The sequence below is a fragment of the Trachemys scripta genome, chromosome 2 (genome assembly GCF_013100865.1).
Source record: "Trachemys scripta elegans isolate TJP31775 chromosome 2, CAS_Tse_1.0, whole genome shotgun sequence".
Lineage (NCBI taxonomy): Eukaryota > Metazoa > Chordata > Testudines > Emydidae > Trachemys > Trachemys scripta.
In genome coordinates, this window is record NC_048299.1 from 277,193,273 (window position 1) to 277,214,006 (window position 20,734).

Below are 20,734 nucleotides of genomic sequence, written 5' to 3' on the forward strand. Positions count from 1 at the left end.
TGGAAGCGAAGGGAGGCAGCAGTGTCTGATCTATTGCATTCGTCCCTGCTTTCAACTGGGTTCCTCTAACACGTTGGCAGGAGAGCAAACAGCAAGGGATGTTTCTTGTCATAGGTCCTCTGTCACTGCCAGCTGTTTCAAGGAGAACAGTCTGGCCAACCCCAAATATTTAAAAAAATCACTAGTTAGCCCCTCCCCCCACCAAAAAAAAACTCATGAGAGTGTCTTAAAGATCACAAAGTTTAAAAACAAACAAATTATGGGTTCCTTTCCTTTGCCTTCTAGTTTCTGGTGTCTTTAGGCTGCAATCAGGGTACATTCTCAAGCATCTGTGAGGGCTAGAAACTTGCTTATTTAAAAAGAACTGGGAAAAAAGAAATCTGGGAGTCACACCTAACCACATGACTCCAGGAGCTGGGGCTTTAAGTAAAACAAATATCATGAGAGTTGGAAAACCCCGGAGCCCGGGCAGAGGCAGCACTAGAAGGAGCCGGTCTCATCAGCTGTTGGAAGGATTGGGACCAAGACCATGAATCTTGGCAGTGGAGAGGCTTATGCCAGGCGAGGTAGAAGATGTGACAATGAATTCTGGCAGTGGGGCTGCTGGACTAGAAGGTCTACACAGTGCGTGGGGAGCTGTGTGAAGCTACCTAGAGAGAATTTGCCAGCAAAGAGCTTGCAGGAGGGGAGGGTGAGGAATACCACACACTCAGGGCTGAGACATTCAGGTTTATTAATTCATACCTTTATGAAGCATGACCTTGTGTTTTGCGGTACCTATAAAAGCAATGAATGACAGATGTGTCGAAAAAGATATTGATCAATTACTTCTCCTGGGGTGTAGTCAGCACACAATGGATTTCTCCTACGAGTCCCCAACTCTGCCCTTGTACTCTAGCATATATACCTTTCTACATTATCTGACCATCATAACCGGCACCAAATGCATGCATAGGCATCAGTTTGCAGAACTTTGCTCTCTGTGCTATTTTCATGTCATCATGTCACCTGACTCCATATCGGGAGGTTCCTTTTTTTCCCAATACAGGGACTTTTTTCACATTACATTATGTGTATTAAGAGGGTCCTGATTAACTTTCTCTTATCTCCGTCCTTTAGCACAGTACAAAACACCTTTATCCTACATAGCCATAAGCATCATTTAAGCAAGTCCGGCAGAGGCAACACTCATGTCAAGCAAAGATTAGGCCAAGTCAGTCAGCTTAGCATAAATATTACCCTAGCCTGTAAACATGACCCACACGTGTGATATTTCCAACAGGCAGATGGAAGATAGGAAGTTCTTTGTGGCAAGGACCATCTTTTGGTTCTGTGTTTGTACAGCGCCTAGCAGAACGGGGTCGTGGTCCATGACAGGGGCTCTGGAGAGACACCAGACTAGAAATCGTAGTAAGAAGAACTGTAGGGGAAAGTGAGAGCTCGGCAGATTGGTGATTCTCATGGGAGAACCAGTTGACATGGCTCAGTTCTTCACTGAACATCAGTCTTTGTTATGGCTTTCTTGGCGGGTCAAAAATAATAAAGCGTTTGCCAGGCACAAGTTTGAACCAAACCAACAGGTTTCATTTCATTCACAGTTTTTCCTCTCCTTTCCCTTCTCTCCTCCCCTCCTTTGTCAGAAGTTAAAAAAAGAGGAAAACTCCCCAAAGACAAAGTGAAAATGTCCATTTCGGCAACTATTTTTGAAGAAAACCAACATTAAAAAAAAAAAAATTCTTGTTCCCTTTGAAAATCCATTTTCCATCCAAAAGCAAAACATCCATTGAAATGTTTTTGGCTCGCTCCCGTTGGGATTAAGGACAGAGATTCAAACCCAGGGCCACACAGCACAGATCAGGAGAAAGAAGCAGGGGCTGCACACCAAACCCAGACTGCAATAGGGCTGTTGGTGAGATCCAATATTGCTAGAGAAATGCAGCAAAAGCAGAACTATTCAGGCCACACAGTACTCCCAGCAGGATAAAGAGGAGCCCAGAATAGCACATGGTTTTATGTGCCAGTTGGAATCCAGAGTCCCTATGGATACATCTTCCCTGGGATAACGAACTCACGGCACTGAATCTCAGAGCCTGTCTCGGTTCACAGGGCTCGGGCTGCCCGACTACCAAGAGCCACGTAGACGTTTGGACTCAGGCTGCAGCCCGGGATCTGAGACCCTCCCCCTTTATGGGATCTCAGAACCTGGGCTCCGGCCCGAGCCTGAATGTCTACAATGCAATTCTATAGCCCTGCGAGCCCAGGTCAGCTGACCCAGGCCAGCTGTGGCTGGGCCATGGGTCTTTTACTGCAATGTAGACAAACCTTATTACTCCGGCCCTGCCCAAAGCATGGTCCATTTTTGTCAATTTCATGGTCGTAGCATTTTAAAAATCTTGACTTTCCTGGTTTCGGATATTTAAATCTTAAATGTCACGGTGTTTTGCCAAAACATGGCTATGTATTTTAAAACTGCAAAATATAACCATATAAAGAGCCCTTAAGACTCAGCATTTCTCAATCTGGGGGTCCCAACCCAAAAAGGGGGTCGCGAGGCTATTGTAGGGGGTCAAGGTATTGCCACCCTTATTTCTGCGCTGCCTTCAGAGCTGGGTGGCCGGAGAGCAGCGGCTGCCGGCCAGATGCCCAGCTCGGAAGGCAGTGCTGTTGCCAGCACAGAAGTAAAAAGTGGAATACTTTTATCTTATCGGGTACTTTTATACTGTGAGGTAAAAGTACATAAAAGACCAGATTTCATGGGGGAGACCAGATTCCATAGTCCATGGCGCGTTTTTCACAGCCATGAATTTGGTAGGGCCCTACTTATTACATCAGTCCCTGAAACAATTCCCGCTGGAATCTCCCGTTCTGGCACCGCCCCCTCCAGGAAGAGATGGGACATAACTCCACAATCTGGCCCTTTCAAGGATCTGTGTCTTATTGCGCTACCAATCAACAGGGCCTGCCTACTGGGCGCCTGCCAGCATTGAAGCTAAGGGTACGTCTATACCTACCTGCTGGTTCGGCGGCAAGCAATCGATCTTCTGGGATCGATTTATCGCATCTTGTCTAGACGCGCGCGTCTTGTCTAGACACGATAAATCTATCCCGGAAGTGCTCGCCATTGACGCCGGTAATCCTGCTCCGCGAGAGGAGTAGGTGGAGTCAACAGGGGAGCCTGCCTGCCGCGTGTGGACCCGCATTAAGTACCTTTAAGTTCGAACTAAGATACTTCGACTTCAGCTACGTTATTCACGTAGCTGAAGTTGCGTATCTTAGTTCGAACTGGGGGCTTAGTGTGGACCAGCCCTAAGTGTGCCAGACTGAATTCCACTTCCTTTTCCGGCCCTTGGCCCCGGTCCCTCTTTGGTTCCAATTGCGAAGTGGAGAAGCCAATTCCAAATCCAGCCCCCCTCTCCACAAAGCCCCAGCTCTGCCATTGAGCCTGGGATCCAAATCTCCTGACATGATCGAAACCCTGGTCAAATGGCCCTACGGAGCCCCTGGGAAGGAAAGGAGCCACTTTCCCCCATGCTCTGCTCTTAGCCCGTCAGCCTAACACAGCATCTCTTCCCATTCTTCTCCCTTCCCCGCAGGCTCCTGCCAGCACTTCGCCTTCTTCTACCTCTGCTGAAAAAGTCCTCCAGCTCCAGAATGACTGGGGTCCAGCTTTCACGAGCCTCATCCCTGGTGGAGGTGGAAAGGGAGAGAAAGGAACCTGTAAACAGACGATGACAATGTTACTCCCCCTCTCTCTTCCAGCTGCTCCCTCTCCCGAAGCCTGCAAACTGATGAGTCACTGAGCCACTTGGCTTATGGATGATAAACCCTGGCTCTCTACCTGCAGAGCCAACATTGAGCTCTGCCAACCTGCCATCCTCTGCCATGACCGTGGCTAGCGTAACTCCAACAAGCTTGCCCAGACAGCGAGCGGGCCTTGCGGACTCACAGCGGGGCCTGATCCTGGGGTTGGTGCCCAGCTCAGGACCCAAGGAGGGCGGGGAAGAAGGTGCTTTCACATCACTTTTGTGATTCCCCAATTCCACCCTGCCTCATGGCATGGGGAAGGTTGGCCAGAACCCTCAGGGGTCTACTCCCTTTGGGGAGTGTGCCACCGCTCTGGGCACTGCAGCAACAGTCCCCACTCCCCAGTGGGAATGACTGGAAGGCATGAGAGGAAGATTGCTTGATTTCACTCCTTACCCCTTGCATACTCATCTGCAGGGAAGGAGATACACTCAGCCACCTCTGGGGTGGGATGTGGCAGGTGTTTAACAGCCCACAGGAATGCTATGCAGCTGAGCCGGTCAGGAGATACCGACAAAACATTGTATCCGAGTGAAGCAACAAGAAGATTTTAGCCATTCTGAATCACAGCCAGGGCCTGATCCAGCAAGGTACCAAGCAACCTCTGCTTGGGGGGAAGGGGCCGTGCAGGGGCGGAGGGTCAGGGAGAAGGGGTGGTGTGGGTATGGGTGTGAGGATTGGGGAGGGAGAGGCAGTGCAGGAGGGTGCCTCAGGGGAAGGGGCAGCACGTGGGCAGGGCCACGGTTCGGGCACCGGTGCCCTCCCCCCACACTTTTAGGGACCTTCTGCCAGTCCTGATCTGAGCACCTTGCAAGCCACCCAGGTCTGTGTCTTGTCATGGGGAGGGGTGAGGCAGAGAGGGTCGGTTAAGCATGGCAGTGCAGGAACCCTGCCAAGCCTCAACTCCTGGTGAATGTGTTTCCCTTCCTTGGTAAAGTCCCTAGGGATCTGGGCCAAGTCCTCACTGGATATTCATTAGCCTAGCTCCACAACCCCAGCTGAGGACTGGGCCTACAGTGTTTGGGGAGAATGCTGCTGGAAACCAAGCCGTATGGCACTGCACGGCTACCCTTGCTCCATGGTGGTTGTGGATGATGTTTCATGCACACAGGGTGTTGCCTGATCCAATTGGGTGGCCTGTTATTCACACTCCACACTTCAGGAAGCTCAGCAACATCATCTCAACTTCAGCTCACTACCGTCGTCCCTGATCATGGGAAGAGTCATAGAATCATAGAATCTCAGGGTTGGAAGAGACCTCAGGAGGTCATCTAGTCCAACCCCCTGCTCAAAGCAGGACCAACACCAACTAAATCATCCCAGCCAGGGCTGTGTCAAGCCTGACCTTAGAAACCTCTAAGGAAGGAGATTCCACCACCTCTGTAGGGAACCCATTCCAGTGCTTCACCACCCTCCTAGTCAGGGCCGGCTCCAGGTACCAGCTTGTCAAGCAGGTGCTTGGGGCGGCCGCTCTGGAGGGGGGCGGCACGTCCAGGTATTCAGCAGACGGTCCCTCACTCCGCCTCGGAGCGAAGGACCTCCCGCTGAATTGCCGCCGCAGATCGCGATCGTGATCGCGGCTTTTTTTTTTTTTTGGCTGCTTGGGGCGGCCAAAACCCTGGAGCCAGCCCTGCTCCTAGTGAAAAAGTTTTTCCTAATAGACAACCTAAACCTCCCCCACTGAAACTTGAGACCATTACTCCTTGTTCTGTCATCTGGTACCACTGAGAACAGTCTAGATCCATCCTCTTTGGAACCCCCTTTCAGGTACACTTCTACCTCAATATAACGCTGTCCTCGGTAGCCAAAAAATCTTACCGTGTTATAGGTGAAACCGCATTATATCGAACTTGCTTTGATCTGCTGGAATGCGCAGCCCCACCCCCGCCCCCAGAGCGTTGCTTTATTGCGTTATATCTGAATTCGTGTTATATCGGGTCGTGTTATATCGGGGTAGAGGTGTAGCTGAAAGCAGCTATCAAATCCCGCCTCATTCTTCTCTTCGGTAGACTAAACAATCCCAGTTCCCTCAGCCGCTCCTCTTAAGTCATGTGCTCCAGCCCCCTAATCATTTTTGTTGCCCTCCGCTGGACTCTTTCCAATTTTTCCACATCCTTCTTGTAGTGTGGGACCCAACACTGGACACAGTACTCCAGATGAGGCCTCACCAATGTAGAATAGAGGGGAATGATCACGTCTCTCAATTTGCTGGCAAGGCTCCTACTTATACAGCTCAAAATGGCAACAAGGGCACACTGTGAGAGAAGAGACATGGAAGGCTGGGGCTCCCCCACCCCTCCAAACTTTCTCTTTCCCAGCTTCCTTTCTGTCTCCATCAGATCCATTTGCATCAAGGAACAAATCAGAGAAACGTAGGGCTGGAAGAGAGCTCCAGAGCACATGTAGTTCAGCCCCCTGTACTAAGGCAGGACCAAATAAATCTAGACCATCCCTGACAGGTGTTTGTCCAAACTGGTCTTAAAAAACTCCAATGACAAGGATTCCACAACCTCCCTAAGGACCCTGTTGCAGCCAGTGCTTAACTATCCCCATAGTTAGAAAGCTTTAACTTGTATCTAACCTAAATCTGCCAGGACCCTGCACACTGATGCAGAGCTCTTCTACTGACTCACCCTCCCGCCCACCCAGGTGGGGCCTATTATCTCCAAGCCAGCTTTATAGAAGGATTTGAGCATCTTTCTCAGGCTGAGGGAATTAGAGGCAGGGAAAACCCTAAGAACAGCATCTCCAGTCAGGCCCTCACAATCCCCAACCACTTCTGAAAATCCTGGCCAAAACCTCCATCTACCAAACCAATGAATCCTGCGAGTCATTCTATTGCTAAGCCAGGTCAGGGGGATGGTAATGGCCTCTAGGTGGAGCTCCTGTCAAGTGTGACATTCTTCACCCTGCAGGTGAGCGCCTCCCAGAAAGGTGTAAAATTCTTTCCTTCCTTAGGCCTGATCTACACTGCTATGTCAGTTGGGGGGGATTTTTTACTGACATGTCAGGATTGGTCTACACTGGAAACTCACCCCGACGTAGCTACTGCAGTGACCCGGCAAGGCCAGGCTATGCTAACTGAGAGGCGAGGCAGAGGAAAAACAAGACAAAAGGAATCCCGTTAAAAATTTAGAACTTGATCATTGCACCAGGAACTCGAATAAGATAGAAAGTTCCCAAGTACTTACTACTTGTCATACTAAACGATCGGTTACCAACACGTAAACCTTGGCAAGCCTGTACACGCTACTCTTCCTCACTCTGTGTGCAGTTAATACCAAAGGCATTGTTATCAACAAGAACAAAAGAGATTACTCAACAATACACCGTGTCACTTCAGAGAAGCATCGACTTTTCCATTCCCTGGCTGTAAATCCAGCTCTGCTCTTGCTGCCCTCTTCTTTGATTTTCTCCAGCTTGAAAGTGCTGCTTAGATTAGCTACACCTCTTTTCACCCAGTTTATCCCCAAGTGGGGTTCCTTCGCCGAGTGAGCCCTTATTTGTCCATTAGGCGCCTTTGAACTATGTTCCATCAAGAGCTGTTCAAACAGGCATTCTCTCTGTTCGGCTACTTTAGGTCCTTTGTGGATGGGCTTCTCGCTTTCTGTTTTCAGGATCCGTTTTCATCTCACACGGCTTTTTGATCAGTTCCCTTTTTCACCAATTATATTTCCTGGCAGTTTTCCCCCTTGATACCCTCTCTCCAGTCCATCTGTAGATTTGATTTCCTTCTCCTTCCCTTCTCTCATAGTGCCAGCTCACACTCCCAGCGCTATTTCGTCTGCTTTTCCTGGCCTGAAACCCTTCCCCCTTTCCTTCTTTCCTCCTTCTTCTTTCCCAGGCCCCTACTTCATTCTCTTGTTCTTTATTTTATCACCTCACCTCCTACCCAGCCTCCGGTTCATTCACTAGCTCGGCATCTAGCTTCTTCTCCTTCCCTTCTCCTCCTCTAGCAGCTTTTTCCAACTGTCCCCTTTGGGTGGACAGCACTGGCTGCCCTCTCACTGGCCGTCTCTCTCCCCAGGAGTGAGACACATGGTAGTGCCAGGGTCAGGGTTACTCAGAGGTGTGAAAAATCCACATCCTTGAAAGCCGTAGCTATGCCGACCTAACCCCCGATCAGGGGCAGCGGAGCCTTCCCGAAAGTGGGGGGGCCAGGAGCCAAGGGCCCCCACCCCCTCTGTGGCTCCACCCCTGCCCCTTCCTTCCTTCCTTCTGAGCCCTGCCCTTGGCCATGCTGGAAACTAGAGTGGCCAGAAGCCACAGACCCTCCACCTGCCTGGGGTGGGAGAGCCCTGGCCCGTGTCCCCACCCCACGGGCCCCCTGCTGCCCAGGTCAGGAGCATCCGCGACTCCCCACAGTTGCCCACGTGGCTTTTACCCCAGCTGGGGTGCCACAGCCCGGCAATGGTAAGAGCCGCGCAGGTAGCTGTGGGGAGCCGTGGACCCTCCACCTGCCCTGGGTGGGGGGGGGGCGCATGGAGTGGGGACACGGACTGGGGCTGCACTGCCCCCCCACACACACACACTGTGGGCAGGGGGAGGGTCTGCGGCATGGCGTCCCACTTCTGCCCAGGCTCCCTAGCCAGCATCCAGCTGCTGGCCTGGCTGGGGATGTGGGACCTTGCAGGGAGAGGAGAGGCAGGGCCCTGGTGAAAAGTGGAGGGGCCAGGCCCCCTATTCCGGCTCCCCTGCACCCCACGTAGACAGTGCTAGGAAACGGGAGAATTCTTCCCTTGACGTAGCTGCTGCCTCTAGGGGAGGTGGATTACGTACAGCAACGGGAGAACTCCTGCAGCAAGCGCTATGCGGACATCCTGCCGTGGCACACCTGTGGCGTTTCTAGTGAAGACGTGGCCTCAGCAAACAGCAATGACATCACATCCACGCTAACCCTCCCCCACCTGATTACACACTCACTGCAAATGACATCAGCACCAGGAGCCACTTCTGTCCCTGATAGCAATGCCTCTGAGGGCCTAGCAAAGGGAAGATCCAGGATGTCAGGGTAGGATTGCAACGCATGCTTTCCGAGGGCGGCAGGGGGCAGCCATTTAGACTGCCCAGGCCCCGTGGGCTACATATGACCACGCTGACCATTACGTCGGGAAATGAATTTTTGACACCCCTAGAGAAATGATCAGTAGGAGCAGTGATGGATTCAGCTGATTTAGTTGGGGAGTAGGTGATTTAGTTGGAGATTGGTCCTGCTTTGAGCAGGGGGTTGGACTAGATGACCTCCTGAGGTCCCTTCCAACCCTGAGATTCTATGATTCTAACCCTAACCCTAGCCTAGGTGCTCAGATACCACCATGATGAGAACCTATATACAATATACAACAGCAATCCAGTCTCAGACTAGTTTCTTTTCCTGAAACAGGACAAATTCTCATATTGCCACACTGTGAAGCGAGCAATTTTATTGAAGGGGCTAAAGCCGTCCAGAACTTAAAGGTGGATCCGTTCCTAGCTTATTCCACATCAGGGCTGGGGGCAGAGTCCCAAGTTCCACTTGCCTGCCAACGTCACTAGAACAAACAATCTCACCCAAACGCAATATGGCATGACGAAGCTGGGGGTTCGACTGGCATTTTTCTCCCTGTGATAGAACCTTAAAGGTTGCTTATCAAGTTAATGACACATCTGGGCAAAGATCCTTCAAAAAAAGAACTAGATAAGTTTATGGAGGATAGGTCCATCGATGGCTATTAGCCAGGATGGGCAGGGATGGTGTCCCTAGCCTCTGTTTGCCAGAAGCTGGGAATGGGCGACAGGGGATGGGTCACTTGATAATTATCTGTTCTATTCGTTCCCTCTGGGCACCTGGCATTGGCCACTGTCAGAAGACAGGATACTGGGCTAGATGGCCCTTTGGTCTGACCCAGTTTGGCTGTTCTTATGTTCTTATCCTTCTGCAGCTTAACTTATTGAATTGGAGAAATAGCGGTGGGGAAATTATATGGCAAAAGAAAAAGACCTCCCTCCATGAAACAGCTCTGATATCTACATTCATAGCCATAAATCTGTGAACAAATGTGCATATGCAAGGCATTTTGTCAATAGCAGACAAGTTCCTTTTCTTTGGAGGAACACAATATGAAGTCTACTGGCTGTGAGTCTTTGTATTGTTTTCCACTGTTAGCATGTAAACTAATTGGAACAATCACTTGCTTCCCTGAGAGCAAATCACAGCCCACACTTGGTGTGGGTGGCCAGATGAAAAGTAGGCCATGGCATACAAGATTTCGGGTAGTGACTGACAAGTATTTCCCTCCCTTCTTTCATCAGGCCTGTTGCATGCGGTTAGAACTCTGCCTGTCTAATTAAACCCTGTGAGTTAGGCCTGGTCTACGTTACAAAGTTCGGTTGACCTAAGTCCGCTTGCGACAACCTAACTGTGCATGTGTTTACACCAATATTTGTCTCCTGGCAATGTAAGTGCCCCGTTCCAGTGACCCAGTAACACCACCTCCCTGAGCGATGTGGAGAGACCACTTAGGTCAATGCAGTGGGAGCATAAATACTGCATGACCTGTGTCAATCTTAACAGTCCTCCAGCAGCTGTCCCACAATTCCCCTGTCCCCGTGTCAGTGAGCGCTCTGTTCACAATGTGGAACTCAGAGACCCAGAGGTCACAGAAACTGGAACACTGCCCCCTCTCCCTACAGAGTTGCCACCTTTCTAATTGCTGGTATCTGGACCCCTGAGGCCTCGCCCCCTGGCCCACCTCTTCCCCCAAGGCTCTGTCCTGCTCCACCTCTTGCCCTGAGGCCCCGCCCCACCCATGTCTTTCCCAAGGCCACGCCCCTTCTCTGCTTCTTGCCCAAAGCCCCACCCTCATTGCGCATTCCTCCTCCCCCCACCCCCCATTGCTCACTGGACCCTCTCAAGGAGCCTACCTGCAAGTAGGCTGAGCAGGGACTGACATGGGTTAATGACACGGGGCCTCCCCCTGTCCCACTGTAACTGGACTTTTGATTCAGGTGCCATTTAGGATTGTCAGGTCCCCTTTTCAAATGGACTTTCCAGTTGAAAACCAGGCACTTGGCAACCCTAAATGGCACCTAGACACAGAAGCCAAAAACCGGACTGTCTGGGAGAAACCCAGATGGGTGGCAACCCTACCGCCCCATTTAAAACCTCAACGTGTTTTGGAAATGCCTTTTCCTGACTGCCCACCTTGGTGAGCAAACCTAGCAGCTCACCTTTGTTGTATTCATCTGATCATGCGCACAGAGAGCTTCTAGACCCCTCCTGCCTGGAGCAGGCAAGACTCCTGGGATCTTCTCAGCCTGTGGAGAGAAGATAGGGTGAGCAGATGTCCCAATTTTATAAGGACAGTCCCAGTATTTGAGGCTTTGTCTTATATACGCGCCTATTACCCCCCAACTCCCTGTCCCGATTTTTCACACTTGCTATGTGGTTAGCCTAGGAGAAGAGTCTGTGTAAGCCCAGTTATGCAACAGCTGTAGAAACATCGACATCTACCAGCAGATCATAGGTGCCGACTCTGTGGGTGCTCTGGGGCTGGAGCACCCACGGGGAAAAATTGGTGGGTGCTTAGCACCCACCGGCAGCTCTCCGCCCCGTCCCCCACACCCCAGCTCACCTCTGCTCTGCCTCCTCCTCTTCCCCTGAGCGCACCATGTTCTCCCTCCTCCCCCCTCCCTCCTAGCCTTTGCTGCCGCGAAACAGCTGTTTCGCGGCACAAGTGCCGGGAGCCATGGGGAGGAGGGGGAACGCGGTGCGCTCGGGGGAAGAGGCTGGGCCAGGGCGGGGATTTGGGGATGGGTCCAATAGGGGGCAGGGAGGGGGCAGAGTTGGGGAGGGGACTTTGGGGAAGAGGTTGGAATGGGGGCAGGGCAGGGGTGGAGTCGGGGCAGGACCGGGGGCAGCGCGAGCACCCACCGGCACCGGGAAAAGTTGGCGCCTATGCAGCAGATTACATGGGGGATGCTGGCAAAGAGGCACGGCAGGGATCAGCAGCACTGCCGCATGAAAGCGAAGGCGCTACACCAGGCATACCTGAAGGTGCAGGAAGACAACAAGACATATGGGTGCATGCCAGACTTGACAGGGACCCCACAAGCAGCCCACAGACCACCGTGGACACTTTGCGGGAGTCCGAGCTCCCCGCTGTAAACAGCGATGTGATGCGACGTGGCCAGGGACTCAACCCATGCCATGAGTGAGGAGCTGTTTGCAACTTCTTCGGAGACAAGCCAGTCCCACCAGGTAAGCACAGATCAACCTGCTGATGAATGGGAAAGGAGCTTGGGGAAGCTTGTCGAAGATTTATTCCTTACCGTAATTTTTCCCCTTTTTGTGCCCCCAGAATTCATCTCCCTCACTCTTCCCCCTCCATCCCATCTGCAGCTTAGGCGAACATTGACTTTAGATTAATTACTCCGCTGGTGTCATGTTAGAAAACACAGCGTTAGGAAATACATTCTAAAAAATAGGACTGGAGTCCGATTACACAATCTGCAGCCGATCAGTGGCCTGTGCTTGGGTAGAAATAGGAGACGCGGAGGCAGAGGGAGCGTCTGCTTTTCTAGTCTTTGGTTTGTCGGGCGAGGCAGCGAGAGTCATGGGGAAGATGGCATGTAGCCGATCTGCAATTGTTAGCAGCAAATATCTCCAATGGCCGGTGATGGGACACTGGATGGGGAGGGCTCTGAGTTACTACAGAGAATTCTTTCCCGGGTGTCTGGCTGGTGGGTCTCGCCCACATGCTCAGGGTCTAACTGGGAAAGAATTTTCCCCCCGGTTAGATTAGTGGAGACCTTGGAGGGGGATTCGCCTTTCTCTGCAGCACGGGTCACGGGTCACTTGCAGGTTTAAACTAGTTTAAATGGTGGATTTTCTGTAACTTGAAGTCTATAAACCAGGATTTGAGGACGTCAGTAACTCAGCCAGAGATTAGGGGTCTATTCCAGGAATGGGTGGGTGAGGTTCTCTGGCCTGGGATGTGTAGGAGGTCAGATTTGATCAGTGGTTTTCAAACTTTTTTTCTGGGGCCCCAGTTGAAGAAAATTGTTGATGCCCAAGACCCAACGGAGCTGCCCACAGCTCTTCCTATTACCGTCACAAATCTGAGCCTTGAGCTCATACGGATCCGGGTTGAGAACGGCATCGCAACTCATTGACCCCCTCAAGGAATGATGCATGGGGACACCCATCCGTCAATGTGCATGAGTCTGTCGCAGACCACATGGGATTTGACTGCTAGGTGCAGGATTAAACAGAGCTGTTCGTTGAGGAGACAATCAGGGTCAAGGCCGGGTAAAGGAATGCTAGGATGACAGCCGTAGCTCTGCCAGGGGGCAGCACAGGCTCTGTGACCCCTGGGACTCGTGCTGACCTCTGCACAGGGGTAGATTTCACCCCCTGCCTATATCCGTACAACCTTCTAGATGAATCAGCTCCAATTGCATCCCTGGCGTGTTTTGCATTGTTCCCCTCCCCTCACCCACTCAATATAATATTCCAGTGAAGGAGTTTCCTGGTGGAAAAAGTCCAACTTGCCGGCTCAAGAACAAGAGTGCAAATAAAGGGTTCACTCTTACTCCCAGTGAAGTCAACGGGAGCTTTGCCAGCAGCAAACAGGGGTAGGATCACACCAAAGAGGCCAGATGCCTCCACTCCGGCTGGGTTCTCCCGTCCTTCCTCACATCACACACCCAGGTGGCCACAGCAGGAAGGGAAACGTGGGGAGCTCCGATGATGTTGCAGAGCAAGGCTGGACGGAGGGCGGGAGCACGGGGGGATAATGGGAAGCAAGGGAGTTTCCACAATGCTGCAGGGTAAGGCTGGGGAGCAGAAATGGGGCTGGTGTAGACGGGAGCAGGTACGAACACATCCTCGTATTAACCCTTATTCCTCTCTGATTGCATCTCCTATAAATTTACTCTGGATCCGTTACATTTCTCCTTTGGGGGGAGGGGTGGTTTGTTCAGGATGACACTCATTTCCCTGCCCCCCTTTAGGCATTGATTTGAGGGTCTGCCTCTCCCCACCCCTCGCTAATGCAAAATAAGGCAGGGCAGAGCTCTTTGGGGCCCTACGTACAGCCACACTCTTTGGCCCAGATCCACAAAGGTATTTAGGCTCCTCACTTGCATTGAAATCAACAAAACACCTTTGGGCGTAAATACGTTTGTGGGTCGGGGCCTTTGTGCCCGTGGATTTCTGAATGCTAGCGGGTAGATGCATGCCTCCCTGGGTGGGTGACGGGTATGTGTGACGAAGTGGGACTGTTCTTAATGTTTCCTCTGAATACTGTGTGGGTGCCTCAGTTTCCCCTATGCATTTCTTAAGGCTCCAGTGTGCATAAATGGCTGACACTCTGTCTCCTGGCAACAAATGGCCAGGGCCCTTCCCCCCTGCAACAGGATAGCTAAAGGTGAACAAAGAGATCAGGTAACCTCCTGTCCCGGGAAAGAGACAAAGGCCAGAAAGGAGGGGCTGGAGGGGGTTTCAGTTTGGAGCTGGCTGGGGACGGGAAGTGAGGGCAGATGGGGTTGTCTGGATCGCTGGGCCCCAGAATGGACCCGGCTGAGAGGTCCCGTTCTCTGTACCTACAAGCTCTGTTTTAGACCATGTTCCTGTCATCTAATAAACCTCGGTTTTACTGGCTGGCTAAGAGTCACGGATGACTGCGAAGTGGGGGTGCGTGCAGGACCCTCTGGCTTCCCCAGGACCCCGCCTGACGGACTCGCTGTGGGAAGCGCACGGAGGGGCATATGTTAAATGCTCCAAGGTCAAACCCAGGAAGGTGAAGCCGTGTGAGCTTCTTGCCCTGAAGACAGTCTGCTCCGAGGGAGAGGAGGCTCCCCAAAGTCCTGACTGGCTTTGTGGGGAGCAGTTCCAGAGCATCGCCCGGGGACTCCGTGACAGTATGTCTATGCTGAAGCTGGAGGCATCATTTCCAGCAGATGCACACGCACTCGTTCTGGTCAAGCTGGCGTGCTAGGAATAGCCGTGTCGCTCTGGCAGTGCGGGCAGTGCGGGGGGGGCTAGCTGCCCCCAGTACGATCCCATCCGAGACCGGACGCATTCGGAGCAGCTAGCCAGGCCTGCCTCCCGAGCCACTGCAGCGACACTTCCATTTCGCTAGCGCAGGTCTGTCTGCTTGAGCTGGTAATGACCCCGTCCAGGTGTGGTGTAGACATACCCTACGAGCCTGATCCTCAGCTGGCATCAATCAGCATAGTCAATGGAGCGACTCCAGTTTACACCAGCTGACGATCTGTCCCTGTGGCTTTCCAAGAGGGGGTCTCAAACCACCTCTGAGCTTTGACATGCTAACGGGGCCTAGATGTCTGTGGCCTCTCCTCGTTGTTCCAGGTTTGATGGCCTGGCTGGTAAGTGGCCAAGGGTGTAGAAAGACCTGATGTACCCATCTGCACCTTTATGGCTTCGATTCCCCGACCTGCTCCGGTCTGCTGAGCCCAGATCCAGCCCAGCAGCACGTACGACTATAAAGCCATTCAAAACAAGAGTTCATTACCGAGCGGGGAGCTTTTAGGATTTATAGATAATAATGCTTTCAATGAAACGGTAACAGCCTTGCCAGCAGCGGCCTCTGCCACTCACTCTGGAGTCTGTGCTCTGACTTCTCCTCTCCTCCTCGTTCCCTCACGGCCTACTCTGTCCCTCTGCTTCAGGCCGGACCTCCTGCTGACTTCCATGGGACCCATCCCGGTGGCCTCTCTCTGCTTGGGCAAGTCATTTACCCGCCATGCTGGGCCCCTACTCCCCCATCCCGGAGGAGGGGGACAGTTTGTACCTGTTGCCAGCGCTTACCTACCCCAGGGGCGTGGTGAGGGCTTGTCAATTCATGTTTAATTGCTTTTGATATATAATATTTAATAAAATTAACACAATCCCCAAACTGGGCATGCACCTAACCTGAGTAACCTCCTGGGCCATGCTGCTCTTACCCATCCCTGTGCCTGCTGTTTGCTGGCCCCCCTCGTCGTTAGCCAGCCAAACCTCCAGCATCAGGATCCGCTAACACAGCCCCGTGGACCTCTTTGGAGACTCAGGAGCAGGGCCTTACCTTCTAAGCCAGCTGTGGCTTCCGCGAAGTTCCTGGCCCACTTCTGGACACTATCAAATGATGCAGAACTGTCCTGTTTACGAAGCACATTGGGCTCAGCAGAGGGGTGATTTCACACTGATAAGGCAGGGGCCCCAATCAAGATCCAAGTCCCTTTGTGCTACAAGCTCTATGGACAAAGGTTTCTAACCATCAGAGGAGTGATGTTCTGGCACAGCTTCCACAGGGGAGCAGTGGGAACAAAACACCTAACTGTCTTCAGGACCAAGCTGGATAAGTGTCTGGAGGGGATGGTACGATGAGGTTGCCTACAATGCCATGTAGCCGAGCTGCAACTGCTAGCAGCAAATACCTCCAATGGCCGGTGATGGGACACTAGATGGGGAGAGCTCTGAGTTACTTTCCCAGGTGTCTGGCTGGTGGGTCTTGCCCACATGCTCAGGGTCTAACTGATCACCCTATTTGGGGTTGGGAAGGCATTTTGCCCCGGGTCAGATTGGCAGAGAGCCTGGAGGGCTTTCACCTTCCTCTGCAGCGTGGGGCACGGGTCACTCTCAGGTTTAAACTAATGTAAATGGTGGATGCTCTGTCAATTGAAGTCTTTAAACCAGGATTTGAGGATCTCAGTAACTCAGCCGGAGGCTAGGGGTTTATTGCAGGAGTGGGTGGGTGGCAAGGCCGGATTAACTCTCCTGTGGGCCCGGGGCTATTAGAGTTTGTGGGGCCCCTGAATACAAGTCTTTTTCCCGGGAGGGAGTTTGGTGCAGGAGGGGGATGGGGCAGGGGATTGGGCTGTAGGAGGGGGTGCAGGGCCGGGGAGGGAATTTGGGTGCAGGAGGGGGTTCTGATCTGGGGCAGGGGGGTGGGGTGGAGGAGAGGGTGCGAGGCATAGGCTCCGGGTGGGAGGCGCTTACCAGAAACAGCTCCTGGCCAGCGGCGCTGCAGGGATCGGGCTGCCTGCCTGCCTGTCATAGCCCCACGCCGCTCCCACGTCTCTGCATGCCCCTTGTGGGGAGGGGGGCAGCGGGTCTCCGTATGCTGCCCGCACCTGCAAGCACTGCCCCTGTAGCTCCCATTGCGGGAACGGTGCTGGGGGCGGGGGCAGCGCGTGGAGCCGCTCCCCCCTTCCCTGCCAGGGGCCGCAGAGATGTGCCAGCAGCCAGCTGCTTCCGGGAGCGGCGTGGGGCTGGCGTAGGCAGGCAGCCTGCCTGAGCGCCCCTCTTAGCGGCGCAGAGATCGCTGCCTGTGATTTATTTTTGCGGGGCTCCCCTTGAGCCGGGCCCCTGGGCTGCAGCCCCTAAAGGCCCTGCCTTAATCCGGCCCTGGTGGGTGGGTGAGGGTCTGTGGCCTGTAACGTGCAGGAGGCCGGACTAAATGATCACGATGGGCCCATCTGATCTTAAAACCTATGAACCTATGAGGCACCTCAGAAGACACCTGCCCTGAAGAGCTTCCAAGCCATAGATCCAGGGTGTTGGAAGATGTCTCTGAGTGGGAGAGCTGGCTGTGAGACGAGGAGGAAGCGTAGCATTTGTGTGGCTCAGACCCATAAGCAGATAAAGTTTGCCACGTCTCAAAATTATTTGGAAGCCAAACTGATCAATATTCCAGGCTGTTAGCAGTTCATTTCCACATTCACCACACAGCCCCTAATAAATCGTCGGGTCAACAAGCATGATATGAAAGCTTCAGAAAATATGATAGCAAGTCAGTAGTGTATGGAGAAGACTTTTTAAAATAACACCGCATTGCCCCAGTTTTTCAGCCAGCTCCTCGGTATGTGCATAATTTAGAAAGTTGTGGTCCTCGGAGATAAAATTCCAAATAGATTTATGGAGTGGTCTCCGAGGTCGTTAGAGAGATGGAATCTGAGTTTTAAAGGCAGTTGTGTGTATAGATGGGTAGATGTGTTTTCCACCCAGATTGAGCAATGTACCACACACACACAATACTGGAGGGGGGGGAAAGTATATTCTCAGTTCACAGACAAATGAGCTAACCTGAGAACCCCATTTGAGAAGGTGCGAGCTGTTTCATTTGCATGTTAATATTCACATAAGCGAAACAGACAACTTAAGTCAGTTTCATAAGGCAATTGCAGAACAAATGAAATAAACCCAGCTGTCTGGAGGATGTGGTTTATTGTTTATATCGCTGGCAGAGTGGTTTATTGTTTGGGGCTTTATAGCCTTAATTCAGTCTGCTGGCTTATGTTCTATGATGAAGACCTGAAAATCAAATTCGTACTGAACCTGTGCGGGGAAATGATGAGACGGCAGGCACCAGTTTTTTAAAACGGTGCAAGGCACAGATTTCTTTTGGCCCAATCCTCCAATTTGTCTAGGTCACTCTGGACCCTATCCCTACCCTCCAGCGTATCTACCTCTCCCCCCAGCTTAGTGTCATCTGCGAACTTGCTGAGGGTGCAATTAATCCCATCATCCAGATCATTGATAAAGATGTGTCAGACCGTTTCAATACAACATAAACAGGAGACACTTTGATCAAGATAATAAAGTAAGAGGTTTCAATCAGAACTAAGTATTAGCTGCCCTTAATGATTTTAACAGTAAAATCAAAATAGAATATTTGAATTATTACCCTATTTATATTACGACACATCATTAGCAGTAGCGCAGTGTTATGACTAACTTGCCAACCAATAATACAAATAGTAGAAAAGTGAAAAAAGCAACATGAAATGTCAAATTTCTAATGCAAAATTCTGAAAGGTTCCTAAACCATTTGTTCCACGGGAATTTTCGTCTATGTCGACACATTTTTCGAAATGGTTCGATTTCAATGATTGAAATGCAGCCTCTGGGAGTGGCCTGTAGCAGCTCTTTAACATCCCAATACTAACCAGCCTAGGACAGCAGGTGAAGAGGAATACGAGCCTTTGTCTAGCTGAAATTGCAGTCAGCAAAATGTACATATCTAGGTTTGAAGTTAGCCTGGAGCAAGGGCCAACGCTGAGAAACAAACACACATTGCGGATCTTTCTGGCTCTGTGCCACTCATTCATCACGAAACACAAACTCACGAACGATGGTTACAGGTGCCATCGCAAATCCAAATCTCAGCCCATGAATCTGTGGAGGGCAGAATTCAGAGCAAGCTTTGGTCTGAGTTTCCAAGCAAGCCAGGAAATCTAGGTTTGGAGTGATCCCAGCGGCAGCTGAGTGAGCTTGGGATGTGGCCGTTCAAGACGCCTGAGGTTAGAGCCAGTCAAAATCTTTTCACTAAAAAGCAATTTTGACCCCCAAATGGTTCTATGGTGAAAACACAACGTTTCATAGAAAAAAAATATTTTGGATGACATTTTTGCAGGTTTTTGTCAGCTGAGAACCAAACGCGTTTGGGTAAAAGGTCTGCGTGTTTCACTTTTCAAAGACTGGAGAATTCTGCCACAGATTTGTGACTTTTGAAAACCGACCTTTCTTTCAAGTTGAGGTTTTTCATCAAAAACAAACAAAAGGTTTGGGGGAAAGTCTGAGGAAAACAAAAGAAAACAAGTGCTCAGCATTTCTCACCAAAAATAATCTGTATTTTTCTACCAACTTAGCCTGAGCTCCAGCCTTTGACCGAGCCCAGCGGCCTTTCAAATGAGTTTTCACCTGAATTTGCAGCAAGCCTGCGTCTGGCTTTCCACTGAGCCTGAGCCTGGCTTTCAGAGCGAGGCTGGGCCCTGAGTTATGAAGCCCTAGTTACAGCATGACCCTGGAGGGTGACTTCTGGCATTACCCTTGAGGTGCATTTTGATCCGAACCCTGAGGCTGAATTTGAATGCAAGGCTAGGCTGGGCCTGGTTCCCTCTGAAGCCCAGTGAATCCTGGCTACTTTGGTCACGCGTCCCTTACAGAGTGGAGGGTTTGTTCAAATTCCAAAGCAAACCATGGGAGACTGAAGCAACGGGGGACCTTCTCCACGAACTGCTGTGAACCGCCACTGAGTTGTAAGTGCCTCTGGTCCCTTCCTACTGAGTCAGGTTTGTGCCACCTCCCTCCGACCTGGCAAATCTTGATACAGTCTAAGGTGAGAACACGTCAGGGGAAATAAATAAATAAATCAGTCAAATAAGCCCACTGAAGTACCTGTGAATGCACCCAGGGGCTTGTCTGTGCTTCTTAGGATTGTAGATGGGCTGGGAAGACCAGCTTTTCCGAACACCGCTGCCCATAATTGTTTTTGCTTTGTATTTGTAATCACTGCTGGTAACGCCAAGCCTGACAGTTTATTTATAACATACTCCACCTAATGCCCCCCATGAAATGAAACACCCCCCCTGGGGCTTTCCTATTTTCCTTCCTGCATTTATTTGCCATCTCACGTTTAGTGCCTTTCTACTTCTCAACAGGTTTATAATAACTTTGTTCTGCCTCACTACTTTCATGGCTCTCGTCCCCAGGTTATTTACCAAGCAGAGGGACGGCTGCAGAAAGGGCAAACGGATGATGGAATTTAGAGCTCCGACGAGTTTATAAGAAATGTACACATGCACACATGCACCAACCCAGCAGGAAGGAGAAAGAGGTGATGAGGGTATGCCAGTTAACAGCTGGACTTTGTCTAAACAGATAAGAATGGCCACACTGGGTCAGACCAAAGGTCCATCTAGCCCAGTATCCTGTCTCTGACAGTGGCCAATGCCAGCTCTTTCAGAGGGAATGAACAGAACAGGTGATCATCAAGTGATCCATCCCCTGTCGCCCATCCCCAGATAAGACAATCAGGGTACATTCAGGTACAGTGTATCCACCATTCTGGGCATGTCCAGATGGACCTTTGGTCTGACCCAGTATGGCCATTCTTGTGTTCTAACTCATCTCTCATACCATCCCTATTCCCAGTACATACAGACA